The sequence below is a fragment of the Photinus pyralis genome, unplaced genomic scaffold, assembly GCF_008802855.1.
Source record: "Photinus pyralis isolate 1611_PpyrPB1 unplaced genomic scaffold, Ppyr1.3 Ppyr1.4_LG3b, whole genome shotgun sequence".
Taxonomy (NCBI): domain Eukaryota; kingdom Metazoa; phylum Arthropoda; class Insecta; order Coleoptera; family Lampyridae; genus Photinus; species Photinus pyralis.
The window spans coordinates 26,456,233-26,461,461 of NW_022170510.1; positions in this window are offsets into that span (position 1 = coordinate 26,456,233).

Here is a 5,229-nt window from a genome sequence, read left to right on the forward strand (position 1 = left end):
TATAGGGAATCTGTACAATAGGATTAGAATTAAAAAAATATATATGAGGTTTTATTATGAAAAGAAAAACATTTTTTTCCATTAAAAAAATTGTGTTGTTTACATTTTTGAAATCAGAAAAAAATTCTGTATCAAATGACACATAAAGTGTTTTTTTTATTTTTTTTGCCTTTATTTTTGAGAAAAAGAGAAAAAACAAAGCTGATGATGGTTAACCGGAGACGAAACATCGGATTTAAAATTTAAAAGTAGCATCTTGTAGAGGGAAAAAAGTAGCCATTATAATGTGTTATTTATTTTGAAAAAATTTGCTAAATAACTTAAAATAAAAACGATTTTGCGAAATTTCGTTTTTTTCCGGTTATATCCGAAAGTAGTGGGAATTTTTTCAGTTTCAAAACTGCCATTTTGTTAAGCATTAAAATACGCAACTTTGCCAAATTTAAACTACCTACGCTATCTCTTACAGTTCCCGAGATCTCCATGGTGGCCTGGAATTTGAATTGTTTTTTTGAAATTTTTTGAAAAGTATAGTATGTACCTACATTTACCGAAGCAATTATGCATCGTTTAAGAAGAAAAGAGGAAAAACTAGTGCATACTTCATTTCCTTATGCGAAAATGATGTAGGTGGACGCATCAAATTAATCGTGAAAATGGACTCCTATTTAATGATAACGCTTTTATCGCACGATTACAATTCGTGAAGGAGTAACAAGTATTTGCAACAATGTATGTGACTGCTTTATTGACCACAACCTGGCAATATTTTTACTTTTACGGTCGCCGCTATTTCACGTATTTATGGGTATAAATACAAGAAAAGGCTAGAGATTCTAATACGAAAAGGATTGGTTATGTCTTATCTTAATTACTTTAGGATTTATGATTAATTGTCCGATACAAATTATCCAATTCGAAAGATTGCGGTTATAACTGCAGTATTATATGCATCTGTTTAGATTTACGATTGGTATATGGAAGAAATTTGGAATTTGGAAGAAACGGGGTTAGGGCGTAGTATTTGTATGTTAAAAAATCTCCAAATTTCGTTTTTTTCGCAACCCTGTACCGAAACGGAAATGCACCACTATGCGAAAAAAAGGTTCCAAAACCAAACATTCTGGAACTTCGGTTTAATTTGGATTCCTCTACTGAACCCTATCACACCTTACATTAATGGCATACCATCGACTTACACATTGTATAAAATAATAGCCGATTTACAATGAGCGTCATCAGTTGAAGAGAAATTCGCGTACAAATTTGAAATTACTTTATACTTACATTATAACTATGGCATCAATTGAAATGCGCAGTACTAAGTAATTAGAATGAATTGATCCATTTCAGTTGTATTTCATTAGAAATATGTGCATGTTTAGCATCAATTTCGTTTAAATGGGTATTTAAGGCACTGCATTGTGTAGAGACATTTTTGATTCGTGTAAATCGAACGTAGCACCTTCCCCTAATGATTTTTTTCTAAATCGTATGCCCCGTGCGGATTTATGGCACAGCAAGATTGAAGTCAGTTTCAATTTAACGACCTGTTGCCATGACAATAGGCTATCCGCACTATTAATATCAATGAAAAGGGCAACCAATTAGTAAACCTGGTCACATATTACATTAAAATGTTAAATCACGCGCTTTACACAATGAAAATACGTTATTCCTGTTTCCAAAGAATTGTTTAAGGTTTTTTCTACTCGTCATGACATAAGAATTTTATGCTCAACGCATTGTCCTTGTATACGCCAAACATTTTTTATGTTTAGTGTTTCCATTACTCGCAATTAAATCTCATGCATGTAGTACTGGATAAGGCCCGCGCCCTTTTAATTAAGGTTGACAAATTATATCACAGGCGGTACAAAGATAAATATCGGCAAAAGCTAACACAAACATTTAGACGAATATTTTGTAAACAATTTTGTTGTGAGTATTAGAATGTGGTTACCCTGGAGTTTTGTTTAGTATGATTTTTTAATTGCTTTTTATCATAGTCGTAACCTTTTTGAGATCAGTTTTGCTTGGTAACCACTCTGTATATGAACACCCGGTATCTGGAGGCGCTCCGTTACGGTAAGTGTACCGAAAGTATTAATTTCTGCTGATTCTAGGAATTCAAAATAGAAGGTAAAAGTAATTGACTTCATTTCTAGAGTTGTGTTTCAGCCGCCGTTACCGTAAACAACGTAAGTAATTCGCCGTTTGCAACCGTTCCCGTCAAGATTAACAGTAGCTATAAGTTAATGAGTTGCAGTGAATAGTGGAAATTTAAATGGCTAATTTGTCCGAGATGGTATTTCGTTAATAAAATTTTACACCGTGTTGGAAACGAATTCCGTCTTTTCTGTATCGTGTCAATTTTAGCAGCCTTTTGTTTCTTAATAACTTCAGGATGTTGTGGCGACGCGATAGCGAAAGTTTATCACAGGTTCAGATGTTTTTATTAGATGTATTTCGTTTTACTTAATACGGCAGCATGATTTTCTGCCCATGAAAAGCTTAATCAGCAAAATCCAACGCACTAGATAGGACAACCTTTTGCTGACTTACCTTAACGATGAGAATGATTCCAATTGGCACAATAAAAAACATGGCACACCTAGTCTAGTTATTGCACGTAACATGAAAAGTGTGAACTCACAGACTATGTGGCTCAATGGTAGAGCGTTGGGCTATATAAAGCCGGAGGTCGGGTGTTCGAACCTGGGCTGAGGTAAGAATTTTTTATCTGTAACAGAGATAATATAAATAAATAAAAATTAATGTCAATTAGTGGGGGTTATTTTTGGAGAAGACTCAAAAATGATTTGCATGTTAACTTCCGAGACGACCAGTTGGTCCAAATAACAAAATTGGTTCGCGTTGTATCATTCAAAGCAACCAATCGTGATCCCTACACAATTTTAATTCGAGTTTAAGCTATAGAAGCGACCAGATGGTCCACTTTTCAAATGTTAATTCGCGTTTTAGTCAAGGTAGAGACCACAATCTAATTTGCGTTTGAGTAATCTAGACGGCCGTTTCGTGGTCCACTCTTTGAAAGAATTTGTTGAAATTTAATGTGTAGACCATGGTGCGAACAGTATCCCCAGATAAAGAAGAGTCGTAAAATAGACTTTTAACGTTGCTTTTTGATTAAGCTTTTGGTGAACGCTTTTTGGTGTTTGGCAGTCAGCCTTAATGAATGCTTTTTTTTTGTAAAGACAGTCAGTCTTGGTGGTTATAAATTTGTTGTTCTAAGAAATTGTATTACGTCGTTATACAAGTGAATGTTCTGGTTTGAGTTGAGCTCAAGCGTTGTTCACGTTTACGGAAAAGTAGTTAGTGTTGTGTTTACGAGCAGCAATCAAGTGAAATTAAAGAAGTGAAGATTTTGAAGTAAATATCAGTTGGTGTTTGTGATTCGAAACGGTTTCGGTAGCCTCAGGCAATCAGAAGGAGGAAACGGTAATTCCAGGGAACAGGCGACCGGTCACTGGCGCATCTAAAACAGAATTACGGCACACGGAAACGATAGCGATTTTCCAAAGCGGGAACGGAAGCACCACTTACTAACGTGCCTAACGGGAAGGCGCAAACCCCCTTCATAATTAACGAAATGAAAATATCCATAACGTACCTTGAAATTAAAGGGTACGGTATAGGTAATGCAAAATTAAACACTTTCAAAATGTGACAATATCAAAAATCCAAAAAAAACAGAAAAAGATTCTCCTAAATAATGCTGTTATCTTATATAGAATTCCCAAAATGCGGAAAGGGAAGGGAGGGATTTCTAGCCGGTCGGCATACTCTGGTGTTAACGTTTAAAATTAAAACTTTTTTCATTTTCTGGTCACCATAAAAATCCGGGACCAGTCCCAAAACGCGTGCCAATTAAGCGCACTTCATTTGACACTAGACAGAATCTAATCAGACAAGATTTTCTACTACCGGTATTTATGCTCACTAAAATGGCCGGGCACAAATTTCCAATTTCGGATTTTCAGTAAGGCTCATTGCTAACTGGAATGTTTGAGTCAACCGGCAGATTAAATTTATCAAGTTGATCTACGTGTAAGCGAGTCGGTTTCTATGCCATTGAACAACTATAGTCGGCCAATCATTAATTAACCGAGCTGAAATCATTCATTCCAATCGAAGAGAGCTTTCGGATCCTGCAAAGATAATTAAAATATCTCTACGGGAACGGCTACAAATCATTCGTCGAAGTACCGGGTGTTCAGTAATGCTGGTAGCTTCCATCAATGTACATTGCGTTCATTAATTCTAGTATAATTCCTGTACGAAAATGGGCTACAACAACCTAGAGAAGAGTTTTCATGATATGCTATTGGTATTTAGGGTTATGCCAGGTGTTAATAATTGGTTAAATAATTCTTAGAATTGGGGAGGGGGAGGGGATTGATTGACGCTCCTGAGTTTCTCGAATTAATAAAGTTTAAGTCTTTATCGAGATTTTTGTTATAGCGGATACTGGACGTGTCCTGGAAAAATGACAATAAGTTCGAATAACAGTTTTCTTAGTACCTGAGTTTAATTGAGCTACCTGGACAGGTGTATGTGGGCGGTTTAGTGACCGTATGCCATTGCACATACCAATATAGATCCCCAATTTTATTAAATGCCGATTGACTTGACTTGAAAAAAACCCTCTAATGGAACCACCCTGTCTCGGTCATAATACTCAACTCAAAAAAGCCGCGCAACCTTAAATACATTCAATTCTAAACCTTTTATTTAAAAAATCAGCCTTATACTCGTTCCACTTACCAAAATCCGAATCTTAATTACTCAATGCGGACCGTGCGAAATTTAAAGGATCAAAATCGGCATACAAACAAAAATCTATACCTAGTTACCTTTCATAAGGACCCCGAAAAGAAGTGCTGGCCTTGATACGGGAGAAGAAACCACCCTAACCTGCCGTGAAGTGGCGTGGTCTAAAGGATCTACAGTGGGAACCTGAGACTTGTATAAAATATACCGTACAGTGTATCGAAGCACCCGTTTTCGTACAACAGCTTATACCAGAATTAATGAACACACCGTACATTTTGATTTCTTCCATCATTAGTGAACACCCGGTATTTAGATACGATATAGGTTACAAAAATTGGTGTTCCGAGTCTATTTTTCTTATATGAGGTGGGGACAGGAATTGAAACTCGTCTAGAGTCGATGAGGAGGTCAGATTGAAATAAGCAATTGTCC